Genomic DNA, 20,175 nt, shown 5'->3' with positions numbered 1-20,175 from the left:
GAAAGTCATGAAATTCACTGTGATTATGCTCTTAGCCTGTTTATTTTGCTTATTAAAAATAGAGAGGAATAAAGATGAGAGGCAAAGACATTTGTGTTTTATATATTATATTGTAAGTATATTTTTGCTACATCAGGGCTATAAAACATGGCAGACTATCTGATTGCAGAGAACTATGTTTTTAGGAACAGCATCAAGTTCTCTGAAATCCTGTAGCAGCTACAAAATACTGAGGTAGAAACAGTAACTGTTGTACTGTACAGTCTCTACAATGTGTTTTACCTGGCATTGTTTACTTCTTTTAGTGGCAACTATCCATCCTTAAGCCTCACTTTTCCATCCTTTGCAAAACCTAATCTGTATAGAGACAACTGTTTTAGAGATCAGCATTTCCCAAATGAAGATGCTGGGAAATGTATTGTGCAATAGACACTGCGAGTTGCTGGGTCATGGCTGGAAGCAGGACAAGAGCTGCTGACATGATTTTGGCTAGAGGACAGAGCAGGCTGCTCTGACAGAACGGAGATACTGATCCAAGACGTTTAGTCTCAAGCCTTCATCACTGCAGTACCTTCAAAGTCAGGATGCTGCCCATCCCTTTCAATGCTTGGCCTTTTCACCTTAGCTCCGGCCACCTCCTCTCAACTTCACCCAGCACTTCATTTCCCTTGTGACTCAGCTATTTTTCCCAAAATACTGGGAGCACAGCTCCAGAGAAAAAACCTTTGGTGCAGGATATATTCTTAGAGAAGCACAGGGAGGGGAAAAAAGGAAGTTTGAGAACTGCTATTTTCTACCTCTGCACAAAATAGCAGGCTTAGGTCTTCTGACGCTTCAGAGGACACACAAGTTGGGTCATGAACCTACAGCAGTTACATGCACAACCCTTAGCTTAAGCTGTACATGTCCTTCTAACCACTTTAATTTTTTAAGGCTGAATAAAAGATGCTTTTCTTAAGGAAAATAAATCCCATTTTTGTTAAAAGCAATGTAACAACAGTGGGAATATTATACAGGCAGGATTCCAAACAGTTGCTGGCATTTTCAACACATATTGTCCAAACCTGCTTAAAGCAGGTCTACACAACTAAACTCTTAACAGCTGCTAGCTACCAGCACCTTGTACTTCCATTAACTGTTGCCATTAATGAAGCAGCTGCAGATGAAAATTTTCTGGAGAGGGGAAAGAGAGACATCCCCTTCCCAAATACTAATCAAGCAAAATCTTAACACAGAAAAGGTTTTACCAATGGTTATTTTATTTACATTGTTCTCAAGCACTCATTTTGATTGCATCCACTTTAATAAATTATACTGTTTCTGAAGTGCCCAGGCAAAGGCTAATACCGGACCACCATTTAGATGAATGCTGTCCTGATGCAGAGTCTGGAAAAATTGGGAAAATGCAAGCTATACACAAACACACGTTTTTCTTTTTAAAAGAAAAGGAAAAGAAAAAAAGTGCTACAGACAGTAAATCCCTGGATTATTCAAAATAAGATGTGGTAAACAGCTGTAGTATTCTGAAACATACAAAGTAAATAGAACCAAAATAGTAAGGGAACATCATGCGTCCTTTCACTCACATTATTGGTGTAGATCCTGAGCACAAACAGTAAAGAAAAAGCATTTTAAAAACCACAAGAAGTGATTGCCAACTCGCTCAAGTTGACAAGGAGCCCCGTCAACTATGTTTCTTTGAAGGGATTTTAACTCAGTAGTGAAACAGACTTGAAATTTGAAGTTTGCCTTTAAATGTTAAAAGTTTACTAATATTTCTTCTCCCATCTATGACTTCAATACTTGGGGGTGTAGGGGGCTGTTTTAAGGAAACTGTATTCTCAGTATAAAACTCAACAATGCTCAATTTCTGCAAAAGCCGCATACGGAAGTCGTGTTTTTTACTTTCCTTCAGCTGCTACAAAGACATGTAATCTCTGAATAAAGATTTGAGTGTAATTTCTCAGCATACAAGCGAGAAAAGCTTTGTGCAGAGAGGCATTTTTATCAAAGATACTACTTTCCTCTGCAGACTTTTTCTCATCTGTAGACTGTTGCAGCTGCAATAACACTACATAACCCTAAATGACACTGTTTGTTTTTCTAATATAACAACATGGATTGCCTCCTCTTGTTATTAATTAAGCCTGCTTATTATTTCCTGTTGGGTGGGACCTGGGAGTTCTGTCTGCGTATTTTTAAAATTAAAAACCTGTTTAACTTAAAACTTTCAAATATTTTCAGTCATGAGCAGATGCATTATCGGACAACAGTATAAAAACTACAAAACATTTAGGAAATTAAATCAATGACAACGATTAAAGAGATTTCAGAAGTGTGATGCTCTGAATCAGAATTGTTGGGTGCAGAATTAATGTAGGAAATCTAAACTCAAATTTATTACACCAGATAACTACTAAATTTGAAGAAAAATTCATAGCATGAGGAAATTCACTTGGCAAAGAGTAACTGGACTACGTGAATGGTTGCTTTATTAAGTATCTTTACAAACAGAATTTTTGTGTAAGTGTTTTATTCCTTTCCCAAATGTCAAAGTAGTGAACTAATATGACAAGAGGAAACACTAAGATGTTATAAACATATAAACTGTTTTTCAAGACACTGTTAGAATAAAATTAGAATGTTTTTGTTTAAACACATTCAAAGCAACTTAAACCAAAGGAATAAACAGTATTCAAATATATGGCAAACATACTCTGGCATATATATAATGCTAAGTATACGTAAAAATACTGAGGTTCAACACCGCAAAACAACCCTAGTAATTACACTGTATTTTAGCCATGTGGGGTGGTAATGCTACTTGAACTAACTGGAGTATCATGTTAAAATGCTGTTACTTTTTCCTACAGATTAAAAAGAATCACTGAATGTTCTTTAGAAATAGTTCTAGTTCATACAAAGCTGCTCCTCAAAGACAAATTTTAACTTAAAAAGCCACACATACCCATTTTGTAAGCCTTAAATGTAATGAATCATCAATATTAAACAGCAAACCTTTTTCCTTTTTTGGGGGGGGGAAGAACAGCATTTCGGAGAAGCCAAGTAACAAGCAAACCTGAGATTTCAGAAGTCCACTTCACATTAAGCTTGCTGTATCATTGGGTACTTTCACAAAGGTTCTGGGGTCTTACTGAAGACAAAGTCCCTCATTTCGTGAACAACGGTGGCAGAAGAGGGCTCAGAAAATAGCAAGGCCTGTTACCACTGCAATCACAAAAGTGAGCTAAGGGATTCTCGGTGTCCTTTTGGTTTCAAACAGCCACTGAAAACGTAACATGACAGAAACGGTCAGTTAAATAACACCGTAAGTGGAACCAAACAGGTAGAACTGAGTCCTGCACCATTACAGTTATACCCTAGGTTTCAAATCTACAGGTGCAAAGTGGTTACTACGGCTTACTTTTCTTGTTTTTTTACAAAGAAATAGTAAAACTCCTGCAGCCTCAATTTGCTACAGTAACCTATGATATAACAAAAACCACTCAGACTAAACTGAGACCCAAAAAAACATCTGCTCACTTTGTTTTTACTTCATGTGTGTTAAAATCCGTCCATAAGTGTTTAAATGGATAGAAATATGATCTTTAAAAGAAACAAACAAAAGAAGACCCCAAACAAAAAAGCAACACCACACAACTCAGACCTACTTTGCTCTTGATCTATTGATACCAGTACAGTTTGCAATGAAATACAGAGGTATTTTAGTTTAGCTAATTCTGCATTTTAAATGAAAAAAAAAAATATATCTGGCACTGCTTTTCAAAAGAACATAAAAGTTGAAAGGGGGAAAAAAATGCTAGTAGTAGCAGCAATAGTAGCTTCCTCCCCACACATGGTCTGTCAGCTCCACCTAAATCCTAAACAAAGGATTTTACCTTGAGACTAGAATAATTTGAAACATCTTTTAAGGCCTTACTTCTGAAACTGTCAACAGTGCTTCAGGAAAATACATATGTTTAAATGAAAGCACTGAAGAAGACTCAGTGGATTATTTCTGTGCTCAAAATTAGATGCAAACTTAGTGCCTGACTGACCTAAAGGCACAGTCAATGACAACTCTAATTATGATCTTATCAATGTAGAACTTCATAAAAGGTTCACAGCTTATTTAAAGGACATCAAATTACAACTTCCACTTCTAAAATATCTGTGTCAGAGCTAAAAGTGACCAAGACCAGGAATTTCTTTTTCATTATTTGCCTGAAACATTCTCTCCTCTCTGTTTTATAATAGCTGTGTTATTTTGTGTCCGAGAACCGAAGAAAAGCTATCAACACGTTGGAAAAAAAAATTTAAACTAACTTTAGAGTTTTCATTAGTTGCTTAGAGAAATGAGTAACAATTTTCTTTAAGACTAATACTTCTGAATTTAGAGCTGGCAAACATTTACAGCACCGAAAGGTGAGAAGCTTTTAGCAAGTACATTTTGAAGTGATCTATGAAAACTGAGTAATTAACCAGAATCTCTGAAGACCGCAGAACTTTCTCATCACTAGCTACATCAGAAATCCAACTGTAAGTTAGTAAAAAATACACTGTCTTTCACTGTATCTTTGCAACTTCAAAACAACATTTACTTTGTATGCATATAACTATTGAGGGAGACTTGAACTTTCTAGTCAGCATAGAGCATCCTTGATAGTAAAGACTGACAGACCTTCAAACTTGGTTCCTGTCCTTTCAGACTGAGCAATGACAAGCACGATAACATGAATTCCTAACTGCAATTATTTCTGGAGTTTGCATGTATTCATGAGACAGTGGCATGGGAAGATTTTAGGAAAAGGCAATGATGAAAAGGAGGAGTATTGTTCACATGAAAACTCAAAAATCTATTAATTAGCAAATTTGTATCAGTGACATTTATTTGCAGGTATCCATTACTAAAATCACATAATGCCAGCTCAATGAAAAAGGTAAATTTAAATTTACCATTAAAATTTATTTTAAAAGTCAAATACATAGTAACAGAGAAACAATTAAATTGCTGTTTTTCAATAAATGAAGTAGGAAATTTTAGAATGTGCATATAAATGAAGTATCACTGTCTGCTTTCCACCCTCTCGCCCTCTCCCAAGATTGCCTTGTTCTCTCTCCCAGCAAACTTTTTTTTCCCCAGTAAACTTCTCTGATTTCAAAATATATACCACAAAAACATTACCAAGGTGCTGACTGAACTAAGCATCTACAGGTAGGAAGTTTATCTGCTACAACATTATTTTTTAAAAACACACAACATGACACAAAGTGATACAAAGCTGTTCTCGGTTTTACAACCTTAACTCTACTCAAAGTGTATTCATTACTTGCATGAGAAAATAATTTCATTTTTTTTGATGACTCTACCGCTGATTGACACTCTTTCTTTAAAAAAGGGACGAAGGGTGGAAAGAAGGTGGCTTTTTCCCTTCTGCTTAATATTTCAGATTAAGTTATTTAACAGATCTTGCACATATTTCAGCACCGAGTTTCCTTGAAATCTCCACACTCTGTAGCAGAACCTGAAAATAGTATTTCAGCATAAATGTCAGTTAAATTCTTGATCCTCTGCTTACAGAACAGAGGATCTGCCTCTGGATAGTTACAGGCTGCTTTTTCCTCTTTCGTTTTCTCAATTAAACTGTAGTCATTTCTGTAGATTACAAAACATTGCAGACAGGATGACGTCTTAGAATGACATCCTGGTTAATGCTTTCCTAGAATGGGCAGCTACATTCTCTTTTGAAAGAATACAAATGCTTTGACTGAAATACTATTTCAAAAGCTGACACTTCACAGTACATAGCACAGAGACTCTGGATGTCAATAAAACACAGAGCTGTATTTTCAACTCTGCTCTGTGACCTTGACAGTGGTGGTGTAGCACCTTACAGCATGTAAGGCACAAGGTGATATGGCAGAGAATTCATCCACTTAGTACTAATTTTCTCTGTGAACAGAATAAATGAAAAGAGGATTTCTGAAGCACAAAACATGTCAAATATGATCGGCACTTTAAAACCATTTAAAAAAAAAAATCTGTATTTCTTTTAAAATGTTATTCTTTGGCAAAGATTTTGAGCATTTTAAAACAGGAAGTTGAAATGCAGCACCGAAGTCATGATGATCCTTTGCTACAAAGCCTTATTCTGCAAATGCTTACAGGCACTCATATTTACTTATTTGAATGAAATTACATAGCAGTACACTGCATTATGGTAATGGCCAAGTAACACAGCTCACCTGTACTACAGTTCAGAAATAATACTCCATTTTACGTTCACATAAAGTAAGTCAATAGTCGTTTTTTATTGAAGTTACCATCAAAACAGAAAACATCAATAGGTAAAAAAAATAATTGCGATGATGGAAAGCTGAATATTCTTGGGTTTACGGTCAAATGTAACTGAACAATCAGTCTGATAACATTCCTTGTCACAGTGAGAACTTCTCAGTTTCATCACTTACTATTAAATTGCCTTTAAAAACCTCGCTATTCGCTACCTTTGAACGTAGCCTTCATACCGTTTGTGACACTTCGCAAGCCCCACCCAAGACCAGGACACCAAACGTTGCCAGTGGCAAACCTATGTTTGCGTGGTAACCGTCTGTTTTTTCAAGGCCAGCCGGCGACTACACAAACAGCAGACACTCCAAATTCTGTCTCAGGTTAAGCACGTATGTCACCTTCGAAACCAAAAGCGTAAAAAGCAGCACCTCCTTTGCCTACAAGCACCCACTATACGGTCAGCAGAAGTTGAGCTTCCAAACTTTCTCATTTTACTTGACAGTCCTTCACAGACACCCCTTCCTAGCTAGGAAGACCCCTGTAATACATCAGCAGAAAAGCCTACTACGTGCTTAAAAACGTAAATCACAGAAGAGGCGTGAGGCGGGTCGCGCACTAACGAGTGCAATTTTTCAAATCCGCCGCAGAAAGGAAAGCGAGGTGGCAATCGCCCTTCTCAGAAACTCCGCACCGGGAAAAAGGGAGCGTCCGCCTCCCCGGCCCCCCGTGTCACCCCCGCCGGCAGGGCCGGCACCGGCACGACTCACAGCCCCCGCAATCCCCCGAGTCCCGCCACACGGCACCGGCCGTTGTCGCCCCTTGCCCGCCTTCCCCTCTCGCTCGCTGCAGCCGCCCCGGCGAGCGCTAGCAAACCCCGCGGCAACCGCTCCCGGCGCTTCAGCGGGAGGTCCACGCCCGGGCCGAGGTCACAGGCGAGCGGCCGCCCGGCGCCACGCGTAGGGCTAGCCCGGGGGACACGCTTCCCGTCGGCAAACCTCCCCCCCGGGGGGCCGCCACGCTCTCCACGGCGCTTCCCTCCTTCCCTCCCGGCCCAACCCAGCCCGAGCAGGTCGCAGCTGCCCGCTCCCACCCCGGTCTCGCTCTGCATCGGGCCGCAGCGGCGCGGCGCTCCCCGCAGGACGGAGGAACCGCAACCAGCGGCAAACGGACGCCGAGGTAAGGGCGAGGGAGCAAGGCGGCCGCCTGAGGCTCACCCGGGGCAGGGCAGGGCTGGCGGCGCCTCCTCCTCGTCGTCGTCGTCGTCTGCCGCTGGCGGGTCCCGGCCGCGCGTCACCTCAGCGCCGCGCCATGTAACCGGCGTGACGCCGCCGGCGCCGCCCGCGCCCTGGCTCCGTGCGGACTTTCCCCCCTCCCTCCCTCGCTCCCGTCCGTCCGTCCGCCCGCCCCACCGCGGGCCCGCTGGCGAGGGCAGCCGAGCGGCACCGGCCTGCGCGGCCGCCGCCTGCGTAGCCTCCGCCCCCGCGGTCGCCTGCCCGCCCTGCCGCCGCACTTCCTGGCTGGAAATTCCCGCTGACGCTCCGGCAGCGCAAACGGCCGCGCGGGAGGGGCGGGGCGGGAGGCCGTTGGGGGGCAGAGAGGGAGCGGGTGGCCGCTGGGCGCGAGCAAGCGTTGGGGGACGGGAGGAGGGGCGCCTGTACAGCTCCGAGCACCACCAGCCGTCTCTGGCGGCCCCCTCAGCGCCGCGCGCGGCGGCGGCGGCCGCCCGTCACCTCACGGCTCTGGAGAAGCCCACCCCGGGCGGGCGAGGAGGGACAGTGGCGAAGCGAGCAGGGCAGCGCGGAGCCATGGAAGCGCCTGCCACCCACCCGCTGGTTACGAAATCCCTCTCCTAGGGATAGAGCCTCCGGCCTGGGGGAAGCCGCGTGAATACGTGAGCCTTGTTCATCCCGGGGGAATTACCACCGCCACAAGAATAATCCTGCCGTTGTCCATGTTGCTTGGCCTACAGCGATGTTCTCAATGCTTCTGTGGAGTCAGGCCCGACCTGGTGGCTGCCAACGTCTCCTTGTTGGTTGACCCCTAAAAAGTTCTGAAGGGAAGAGAGACTATGTATAGAGTGAACTTAAACCCACTTACATAGTGCCTGGCTGTTGGCTGCCTTCCAGGGGCACATCATAAAAGGAGGTTTGCTGATTGACTACCACCTGATGTCTGAAAACAGCACTGAGCAGAGAGTTCAGGCTACATAGCACCATTTTTCTGTGGATTTATACAGCTTCTGGCAGAGCAGACTCCCAGGTTGGTTAACTTTGTTAAATAGTGCCAACCATCAATAATACACTGGTGGTCTTAATACTAAAATCCAAGTTTGTAGTACAGTAACCAGGTCTCCCAGACACATCTAACTAAGGCTGAAGAAAGTCAGCTAGTGCCATGTTTAATTGGCACAAATACTATGTGAAATATTTAAGTTTAAACATCTTTATGCTGAGTCTTAAATGTCTGGTTTGCTAAGGGTGAAAAGCATCTCAAATCAGCAGCCAGCATGGCTCACCTGATGTGTGTTAGCCCAGAGATTCAGCACCTGTGGGGGATTTTGTTGGCCACATGAGGTGGAACTTCACTATTTATCTCGGAGTTGAATGACACTAACAAAAATCATAATTTATAAGAAGGATTAAAAAAAAACCCCTATAAATGAATTAACTGATGCAACTATTGCTTCTTGTATTGAAGCAAGGAACTGTAATCCAGAGCAAAAATTGAGTCAAAAAAACCAGGGTCAAATCATAAGCCACGTGTTGACTGGGACAAGAAGGGGTATTTTTACCAGAGCGCTGTTACAGCCTTGTCTTTAACACTGTATAGGTAGTCCAGTCATGTCATAGAGGGAGACCGTGCTGCTGAACACTTCCAGTCTAGCCAGATGGTAGCTGATTTCACTTCTGGAAAGGGAACAGATTCAGATGTTACGCTTTGTGCCCCATCTCTGGGTTGGGACAGACACATACTCATTTAAAATTAGTGCTGAGACTGTGAAAGGGAGCTTGGAAATGCAAAGGATTTTTTCTGTCTCTTGATAAGAGAACTGAAATCTCATACAGGTTAACATACATATGTATGAAGAGACAGTCATTTCCTTTATTTGGATTGCCACTTGTGTTCTGTGATGCAGTTCTAAAAATGCATTCTCCCATTCTCTTCCCAATCCAAATTGGGAATTGAGAATGACTCAGCATTTCTGAGTAAAACATGTTTTTCCTTATTAAATGGGGGTACTTTCTGAACGCTCAAGACCCAGTATTAATCTTTTCCGTGGAAGCAAGTGCGCTAAAGTAAGCGGAGCAAGCAAGGAGAGAATTGGGCCCCAAAGTCTTTAAGAACAAAGTCTAGATGGATTTAAAATACAAGAAGTATTTCAAAATAAGATTCATTTGAAAGGAAAGGTGCCATGTCACAGCTAGTCAACGGCATGCTCATAGGGTAAAACCTGTATGAACAAGTACCAGGAAATCAGACAATGTGGAAGAATTCCAAAACTTAAGGAGACTTACCTGGTAGATTTATTTTAAAAGGACCCATTATCAAGTACTCAGACTCAGCTTTCCCTGTGAAATCCTAATCAGCTTCCACAAACATCTAGGTTTTAAAAGAAAAGCCTCTTCTCAACTATATTTAAAACATAAATTTGTCTTTCTTATAACTTAGCACCATAACAGAAATGTTATTTCTATTGAAACCCACAATAGTGCCAGGCTGTAAGCCCACAGTTTGGCAAAATTATCTTCACAGGACACTCCAGATAAATGAACTGCTTTAAAGCACAGGATTCTCACCTGAAGAGCCAAATGAGCAATTATTTCTCTAATGCTGTTTCCAACCACTAGGGAAATTAGGCAGATAATATAGACTCAGGTGTGAATGGTTTGCAGTGATAAAGTGGTGCCTCTTTCCTGGATGACACAGGTTTGCACTATTACCATCAAGATACTTCAGTACCTGGACAAGATCAGCTCACAAATGAAGAGCAGGTGATTAAAGCTGAACCCAAAGGAGCAAATGCTTATGTTGCTGAGCAGAGGGAGACATTGTGAAATGTTTTTAGCCTCCCTCTGGTAGCTGGGGAGGTGTATTGGAGGTAAGGCTTTCTAGCTGTACGCTTACCTAGACTGTCTCACCTTTGTGAGGTTGTGTATGTTTAAGTTTCCTGATATGTAAATGCAATCTAGGAACTATATCTGTTCTCTGCTAGATTTCCTCTGGGAGTAGAGATCCCATTCTGAGGTCAGAAGTCTTTGGCCTCAGTACTTCTGAATCTTGTAACTAATACTGTTTCTCCTCAAGAACAAAGTGTTATTTCTGAGAATTAAGCTTTATTTCTCCAGGGATGTCTGAAAACAGATAAACATGTAAGATTGGCAGAGATTTTTAAAATAATCGCTCATCACTTTAATTGATATGCCCAAATTGGAAAAAAAAAATCATTGAAGTTTCCTACTTCATTTTTTCCCTGCTTCTGAGGTATTTATTGGAATCAGTACAGGATCTTTTTATTCCCTTTGACCTAGTAGCTTTGATACTAAAACAGGAAGAGATAAGGGAAAGTCTAAAATAGCTACTGAGAGATACTTCCTTTTAAAGCTTTCAGCTGCCTGTCTTCATTGGCCTGCTAGGCCATACTGTCCAAATCTCTTTCTGGTTAATCCATTATTTCTTTATCATCCTGAAGTTCTAACTTAAAAACTGATTTGCCTTGGATAGTAGCCAGTGATTGTCTTACACACACTCCAGTCCTCATGGAGGTTGTCAATGTTTAGCCAACATTTGGTGTTGGCGTTATCATTATCTCCTGTAACTTGAATCCACCAGGAACATAAGAAGACAATATGCTTAAAAAAAAAAAAAAAATTCATATTTTTAAGACGGTGCAGTCATTCTGAGACAGAATACTTATTGAGTTCTAATGAAGTAGACAATAGAAACTGTATTAAAAAAAAAAATCTCTAAATAGCCAAAGGACACGTGCAAAGCCAACCAATTTGAACTGCAGCTAGAGCAGGGTCTAGAGTTCAATGATGCTGCCGAATCCCCACATTGCAGCATCCATGAGAAGTACTTCCTATCATCACCGTTTTCTGATGGATGATGACCTAGCCTCAATTCATCATGTATTTCATCAGCGCTTAGATGGACACAGTAACACTCTGCAATATTCAGAACAGTGTGGTGTCTCCTGTAGTTACACAGGTCGCACCCCGAAAGTACCTTTCACTTGCTTCCTACAGAACTGTGAATCAGATACGGGATCTTGTATTACCCTCAAAGTGGATCAGACCTGTAACTATGCTAAAAGACTAAATTTCTGGTGGATTGGGTAAAAGTGCCAGAGCTGCAGCAGGGGAAGATTTCAGTAGTGAATAGCTGTTGAGGGGGGGGAATAGATTTAGTAGACTTAAATAAGAGAACCATGAGGCTATAGACGTGGCTGATGTGTATAATTAATAGAGAAAGGGGAACCTCTGGAGAGAGCAAGAAGTAAACAAGAAAAGGAAGATTAAAGAATTATGAAAAAAAAAAAAACCAGAAGCAATCTGGCCGCTGTCATTAGAGACAACAAAAAATGTTTTTACAAATATATTAATGACAAAAAGAGAGCCAAGGAGAATCTCCATCCTTTATTGGATGCGGGGGGGAACATTGTCACCGAGGATGAGGAAAAGGCCGAGTTACTTAATGCCTTCTTTGCCTCAGTCTTTAACAGGCAGACCAGTTATCCTCAGGGTACTCGGCCCCCTGAGCTGGAAGACAGGGACGGCGAGCAGGATGAACCCCCCATAATCTAAGAGGAAGCAGTTAACAACCCGCTACGCCACCTGGATGCTAACAAGTCTATGGGGCCAGATGGGATCCACCCGAGAGTGCTGAGGGAGCTGGTGGAGGAGCTTGCCAAGCCACTCTCCATCATTTATCAGCAGTCCTGGTTAACAGGGGAGGTCCTGGATGACTGGAGGCTTGCCAATGTGATGCCCATCTACAAGAAGGGCCGGAAGGAGGATCCGGGGAACTATAGGCCTGTCAGCCTGACCTCGGTGCCGGGGAAGATTATGGAGCAGTTCATCTTGAGGCATATGTGGGACAACCAGGGGATTAGGCCCAGCCAGCACAGGTTCATGAAAGGCAGGTCCTGCTTGACCAACCTGATCTCCTTCTATGACCAGGTGTCCCGCCTAGTGGATGAGGGAAAGGCTGTGGATGTGGTCTACCTGGATTTCAGTAAAGCCTTTGACACTGTCTCCCACAGCATTCTCCTAGAGAAGCTGGCAGCTCACGGCTTAGACAGGTGTACTCTGTGCTGGGTCAAAAACTGGCTGGACGGCCGGGCCCAGAGACTTGTGGTGAACGGAGTTAAATCCAGTTGGTGGCCGGTCATGAGTGGTGTTCCCCAGGGCTCAGTTCTGGGGCCGGTCTTGTTCAATATCTTTATCGATGATCTGGATGAGGGCATTGAGTGCACCCTCAGTAAGTTTGCAGATGACACCAAGTTGGGCGGGAGTGTTGATCTGCTTGAGGGTAGGAAGGCTCTGCAGAGGGACCTGGACAGGCTGGATCGATGGGCCGAGTCCAATTGTATGAGGTTCAACAAGGCCAAGTGCCGGGTCCTGCACTTTGGCCACAACAACCCCATGCAGCGCTACAGGCTTGGGGAAGAGTGGCTGGAAAGCTGCCTGGCGGAAAAGGACCTGGGGGTGTTGGTTGACAGCCAGCTGAACATGAGCCGGCAGTGTGCCCAGGTGGCCAAGAAGGACAATGGCATCCTGGCCTGTGTAAGAAATAGTGTGGCCAGCAGGACCGGGGAAGTGATTGTGCCCCTGTACTCGGCACTGCTGCTCTCAATGGAGAGCTACCCAGAGCACTGTGAGAAGTTGTTAGCTGACTGGCTTGCCTGGGCCCTGAAGCTTCTTCAGGCAAAAGATACAGACTGTTCCAAAAGTGTTGCCTAGGCTGGTCCTACTTACCAGTCCAGGTTTAGAGGTTGAGCTATGTAATACTGTACAATAGTATGTACATGTATTCTCAGAATATAAATGGTTATGTTTCTAGAAACTATAGGACCATTAGTGGTACGTAGCAGTTTAACAACATTAAGGACATACACTGTAGAGCCAAAAGCAAATTGCTACAGCAAGTAGAGTCACTGTTAAGAGTTGTGCTTTCTGGTAATAAATCTAATAAACTACAAGTCAGTCCTTCAGAATCTGGACCTAGTACAGGTTGTGAGTCATTTAGTCTTCTATCGCTCAGCTACCTAATGCCTTGGCCAGCCACTGAAAGTGGAGGGATGGGCTTTTGCCATGTGAGTTCAGTGACAGCAGGTTCTTACCAGTCCACTGCCTTCACTCCCTTCTCTTCCCACCTACCCCCCCTGTGTTATGATTAATGCTGCACTATGTTCAGTATTTCTTATATGGGTGGGTCGGTTTCTCTTCATAGCCTTTTGCATGTCTGAATGATACGTGCTTCTAACTTCTATCTGATTACACCCATCAGAATCTGGTTCAGGGGCCCAATTGTTTTCCCAAGAGACATGAGTTCTTCCCATTATGTGACTGCAGCTTTAGAGCCTCAGCAATGTTTCACCCAGTTAGCTAATGCAAACAAGAACAGCTGTTTGATTCTTGTTGTCTTTATCACTTTGTTTTGTTAGTAGTCACTTCCATTAAATATATGCTCAGTTCAGTTTATGAGGTCATTTTGGGTCAGGTGTACTGAACAGGACCAATGTTAACTCTATAGAGAAAGCAGAATTTAGCTAACCTGACCTTGTATTACTGTTATTTTATGCTGTAGCAGCTCTTTAAGGCCCCAGTAGAGGAAAGAACTTCCAGACAGTTAAGCATTGTACAAATATATAGGGAAGATATTTCCTCTGCCACAGAACTGTCAACATCTAAATATATCATGGAAAACAGATTATGGAAGCACAAAGTGGCACTCTCATTGCTGTTTGAGCTCATGCAGTGATTCATTTAAGTTTTCTGGTCAACTGTTGGTAGAAGTACTGATTTCCTGAACTGTTTCTGTTGCAAGTTTTAAGCCTTTACCATAATTTGTGATATTCTCCTTAAAATTCCAGTCCTGGAGTCTCTGGATATGTGGCTGGCTTTCTTTCAGGTTTTGATGAAAACTTGAAACTTATGTTTAAGAACCCGAAAGTATCAACGTTCAAAAGGTATCTTTTAAATTGATGTGATTCTCTTTAGGCAAGTCCTGTGGGTTTAGGGGACTTTATTTGTAATTTTGTAATGATGGGGGATTAACAACAGGGAGTGGTGAGCTAAGACAAATCACTAGTGTAATGGATCAGGCCTTCTAAAAATACAAAACTATAAAAGCGTATTTGGAGGGCAGTAGGAAAGGCAAGTTGTCTCATGGGTTTGGTTGCATAAAAGCTTGTGTTCTCTACCTTGGCTCCAGAGTTGTGAGGGCTAGAAACTTTTTTTAGGAAAGTGTTCTCTACTTAAAACTGCAACATCAGAAACAGTACAGGTGCTATCTAAGATTGTGATAAAATGCAACAGGCTGATGAAAAGCAAGAGAGTGTGCCATAACAAGAAAGAGAGCCCTGTGACAGAGCATGATTTCAGGAAAAAAGAGGGACCTCAGTCTGTTTTCTACTCAAGAAAAGCAATGAGTGATAGTAGTGGAGGAAGCGGAGTGTTCTCCTTATTCCAGTTTCTTTCTTAGTTCCTCTCTTGATTTACTGACTGGAAGCTGAAGCCTGGGTGATAATAGGACAGTGTCTTTTGTTCTTTCTCTACCCTGTGTAAGAGCGTGGTGCAGAGGCTTTGAAGCTATAAATAAACATCCCAGCACTGAAGCCAAAACTGGCATGACCATGCAATTCTGTTAATGTTCCCAAGCACATTGTCTTGGATGCTGTTGTACTTACATGGCCTGCCTTGCTTTCAAGGCTAAGGATCCCCACACAGTGCTGTAACACATTAGGTACGTGTACTCGTACAGGCTTGGGGTCTCTGCGCTGCTGAGACCTGACCTGAAAGTGCACATGACTTTTTTTTTTTTTCTCACCTGAGGGTAGGGAAATGGAATTGCAAAGTCTTAAAATGTTGCTGTTTACCTAGACGTCCAAATAAGAATATGAGACTACTGTTTAAGCCCTTGGGTGTATTTACAACAGCCCTTCCCAGTTTTAAGCATTGTACTGCCAACAATTGGCTGCACCCACAGACACTCCCTTAGATAGCATAGTGAGAGCTCAGTGCTGCTTGTATTCAGATCAACAGCAAACTCTTGTTGACCTACCCGGGTGTAGGGCTGGCGGCGGAGGGAGGATCTCTGCCTTCTCTACAGACTTGGAAAGCGTTCTGACAGTGGGCTCATATGGTTGTAAATAGTAAGGCTGGGCAGCATCTGCAAAACCGTTCAAGCGTTTTCTTGAAGGAAGACTTAGCTTTGTAAGCTGTATATTGGTCTGCAAGAAGGTAAGGTGAGTATCATGACAACTTTATGAATGCTTCTGGGTAGGTCCAGCTGAGTCTGCTGGAGTTCTGACAGTGATCTAGACGAGTTAGAATGATGTTCTTGTGACAGAAATGCTATTCTTATTCTAAGGATACAGAAAAAAGGCCCAAAGAAATGAATATTGAAAATACGAATGTTAGGATGAATCTGAAACACTGAGAATCTAATTTTCCCCACAGTTCTTATCAGTAGATAGATGAATATGCCCACACTATCAGTTACGATCTACATGTGCCACACTCGGACAATTCGTATGGCCCTGGAGCCCACTGCGTCTTGCTCCATCCCATGAGAACACTTGGAGGAGGTGGCTGTGCCATTAGAAGAAACTTGTCTGTCATTGGATGATGGTACAGGACCTGTCTGACTAGAGAAAGTTGGACACACTGGTGTAGTACTTGCTATTTTCAAAACATTTGCCCCTGTTGACTTCAGTTGCAAATGTGAGTGGTTTGAGTACTTCTGCAATCGGATTTCAGTGTCCAAGTCAAGCACCTGGAAAATGAGGAACACTGACTACCTGTGAAAAGTTTGGTTTAAGTGATGTGATTAGCATCACACAGGAACTCTGGCACAGAAGAGGAGACATTACAGCTCACTTGGTCAGGATTAAGGATATAATCCTGTCTCTTCCAGCAGTTACCTGCTTGCTTGTTAGAATCCTCCCAGCTTTTGCCAGGAAATTCATGGAGGCCCTGTGGAAAGCAGTCTCTTTTACATGCAGTTCTTCTCTAGAGCAGCCCCATCCTAACAACTCAGCTTGATACAGATGCCCTGTGGCATCTGTATGAAAGTGGCAACTTTCATACAAAGCAAAGAAATTTTGCTCAAGTTATAAACTGAAAATAATCTCCTCTTAATAAGAAGTTCTCATCAATAGATTATTAGTGCTAGTAATATAATCAGCCCCATTCATAATATGAAGACAAACTTGTGGTTAGAGCAGAAGTCTTAGAATCTGGGTTCTCTGCGTCGACTTCCAGTGTAACTTCAGAGAAGAGAAACTGTGACCATTTATGTTAAAGGCTGGTGAAGGAGTGGGAAGAGCTAAAATAAAGGTAGTAGCCAGTGAGCAATTCTTGTTTAGTATTGCATGTAACCCTTAAATTATTTTCCGCTTTGCAAACAAATGAGCAGCATGTCAAGCAAACGAATCTCCAAATTCTGGTTTTGCTGACTTGGATAGCAAAACAGTTATTCTTATTTTGGTCCTCCACTGACATGCAGTAGTGTGATTTTTCTGGTTGCATGAAACACCTGTGGTGTGAAGCATTAACACTGAATAGCTACCACAAGTCAGTCTCCTGATCTGCTAATAGTTTCACTAAGCTGTGCCTTTTAGAAAAGCGGCTTTAAAACCTTGAAAGAGTCTTGAATAGACTTGAAACTGGAAGAGACAGGGCCAGATTTAATCAAAGTATGTATGACTCATCTTCCACTCTTTATCAATATTTTGTGTGACAAAGTCACACATAAGCAGCATCTCTAGCTGAAAAATACTGGCTCCCTGAAAATGGAGCTAGTGATTCCCTCTCTAGAAGATGCTCTGCTTATGAACAGCACAAATTGAAACAGCAATGCTGAGCAGGAAGGTAAACCTGAAAACTGGACTACTGAGCTATAAAACTCTTGATGCCTTTTGTCACGATGACCTACATAAAAAGTCTACCCCCACTAACTTTCATCCAATATGACCTGAAACTGTCAGGCACCATTGCATCTCAGGCATTTATTAGTTCTTTGATGTTACTGAAATTGAAGAATTCTCCTCATCCTCACCCTTTTTAGCAGAAAAATATATCTGAAGTCATTGATGGCCTCTTCCCCAATGTGAAGTATACACGACTCCTTACTTGTCATAAAATACTGTATAGTCATGAAATAATCAAGTAGCACCACAAATGAGGATACTGTCATCTCAAACTGTCAGAAGCCTCATGGTTTTCTGAGGATTCCAGCAGTGTTTCTCAGACTGTGATTCATGTCTTTAACAGAACAGGTCAGAGATTTCGGTAGAGAAGCCTGATCGCATGCAGTGCATGCCCAAACCTGTTGGAGTTCTTTACCCAGGGGCCAAAACCAACCACAAGTGTTTCTGTTTCGTCACCTTACCCCTTAACAGAAAAAACAACTATTGAGATTTATTACATTTGTTATTAAGTTCTCTTAATAGCTATGCAAAGTGCCTCTTTTTCCATGCATATATCAAAGCCATATCATCATGAAAAAAAATTAAAACATCAGTTCTGACTCCTTTTAACTCCTGCATGTGCTTCTGTGCCAAGACTGCTGTAAGGGCCTGAGCTAGACTGTTTAGAAAATGTGCAATCGACAGAATACTTTGCCAAATTCTCACTGGCCATTTCTAGAAAGGAAAGCTCCCATTGATTTTGAGTTCTGAATCTTTTCCACTTTGGCTTACATGGAAACACTTGAAAGATGTGTTAAAGAACAGACACAATGGAAATAAAATATGAGTGACGCATACAGAAAAGTCACATCTGGTTAATAGAGACCACCCAAAACGTAGTCCTGCCCTGAAATCCATAGAAGAAATATACATACTCTGTTTCTAACATGTAGCTTAAAAGGCATTTGACAATTTGAACAATCTCCAAAATTTCTAGATTTGGTAATATTTACATGTCAGACATTTGTTAGGCAAGTACTTCTGAGCTGTGAAGAGTAGCTCTGGAATCTCCGGACTTGCTGAAATAGATCTAAAAAAAACCTAGGGAGCATGTCAGACTTCCTACATCAATCTAAACTTGTTTAATGAAGACCGGAGGGAAAAAATACAGAGGAAATTCTGAGTAAATGGAGTCAATATTTATCAGTGTCTGTGTTGGCCACACAAGAAAAGAGACAAACTTGACACAGAACTAAACGGGGAAAAAAAAGCCCCAGTGGATTTCGATCTAATCCATCGCATCAAACACTAACCCACACAGACAACTGGGTACAGTACTCTGCTTGCCACTGCGTGAAGGTTTTCCACAGCAGAACTAAATGCGAAAGAATTGTAGTACAAACAGAAGGTCATAGAGCTAAGGAAATTACTCTCAAAATAACAGCTTTCTAAACGTTAAATAGATTACCACAGAGAAGAAACGGCATGCTTGGGGATGCCAGTCAAGGCATATTGGCACTCCAGTCACCTGATGAAGACCTCATCACCTGATAGGAGGCTACTTCAATCATATGACAGAGAGCCTGAAGAGCCCTAACAGGAGTTGAAAATTTAGTTTTCTCTAGCTGCTACAGTGTATGGTTTATCAGGAAGACAGTAATAACAGAAAATATCGGTGTTTTTTTCACTACATACAGAATTTCTGAGACACTTAACAGGGTGAGTCTGAGTGAAGGTGCTTGTGCTCCTTTTTTTTTTTTCCTTTTTTTCTTTATCCCTCAAGAGCTGTAAATGCCTTTTTTTCAGAGAAAAATGGTAGTGTGATGAGAAATCTTCTGCAAAGCTTTTCTGTTTCTGAAGAACTCATGTTCTTTGTGATTCTGTGGGAAGGAACGTACTTAAGGTCCTGAGGGATTTAGGGCTAGGCTCTGTGGAGAGAATGTTAAATTGTGAGCCTGGCTCCTAGAAGAGATCGTCTGTACCCTGTGAGTGTTTTTAGGCTGTGTCTCAACAGGATTCACCAGAATCGAAGCACTGATGACAAGCACAGCAAGTTTGTGTCCGGGGAAAGCCTCAGTCTAGAAAATGAGTAGAGCAATTGAACTAAGTGAGCCTACAGGTTATTTGGTGATAGCAGGAGCAATGTGATGCAGACTGATGTGATAGTCTGCTTGTCAGGGCAAACAGATAACTGACTTAGAGAGTCTGGAAAAGACTGTATCGTGAGTTGTCCGTAGGGTGCAAAAGCAGGGGATCTTTTTTCCGGCTATATGGACAGGCTTTTGAGAAATGCTAGAGAGGAACTGGCTCTTGTGGTAAAACGGGTAACAGTGACACAGGGAGGTTCTGCAGTCAAATTTAGGCTGTGATGTAGAAAACCAGAAAGCAGAACCTCGATACATCATTTTCTGAAATGTGCTTAATACTACATGCAATGCCAGTCAGATTTGCAGAGCTAGCTTCGATATCCAGCTGAGAAAATGACATCAGAAGGAAAGTTTGAAAGTCATCAGGAAGTGGCCACATAAAATGTGAGAGGTTATAGCAAGTGCATGCCACACCATGCCTAAGGATCCTGGTCCTCCAATTGCTTCAACTGAGAACCTGCCCAAAGTCTTCCTCACCACAGAAATCAATATGCCAGAAGCAGAGAGATTTTGATCTTTCCTTTGCTGTGGGGTCAGGATACTATAGGATGTGATCCACCATCCACAAATTGAGCTGTAGCCAGAGTTGTACCATTGTGTTT

The 20,175-nt window shown here is 42.3% G+C and overlaps 1 protein-coding gene across 3 annotated transcripts in view; it reads right to left on the bottom strand.

Moving 5' to 3' along the window:
- The window catches only part of NFKB1 (nuclear factor kappa B subunit 1), a 60,247-nt gene extending 52,623 nt beyond the window's left edge, over positions 1-7,624 (bottom strand). For 2 of the 3 annotated variants that reach the window (XM_076336817.1, XM_076336819.1), the window contains exon 1: positions 7,507-7,624. The gene's annotated coding sequence lies outside the window, so the exon portion shown is untranslated. Of the gene's footprint in view, positions 1-3,079; positions 3,382-7,506 lie in introns of those variants that run through there. The other variant, XM_076336818.1, reaches the window with a different exon arrangement.
- Positions 7,625-20,175: the final 12,551 nt, after the last annotated feature.

Source organism: Aptenodytes patagonicus, chromosome 4, assembly GCF_965638725.1.
Source record: "Aptenodytes patagonicus chromosome 4, bAptPat1.pri.cur, whole genome shotgun sequence".
NCBI classification, from domain to species: domain Eukaryota; kingdom Metazoa; phylum Chordata; class Aves; order Sphenisciformes; family Spheniscidae; genus Aptenodytes; species Aptenodytes patagonicus.
Note: the sequence above shows the minus strand (reverse complement) of the source record. Positions and strands in the feature narration are given on the sequence as shown.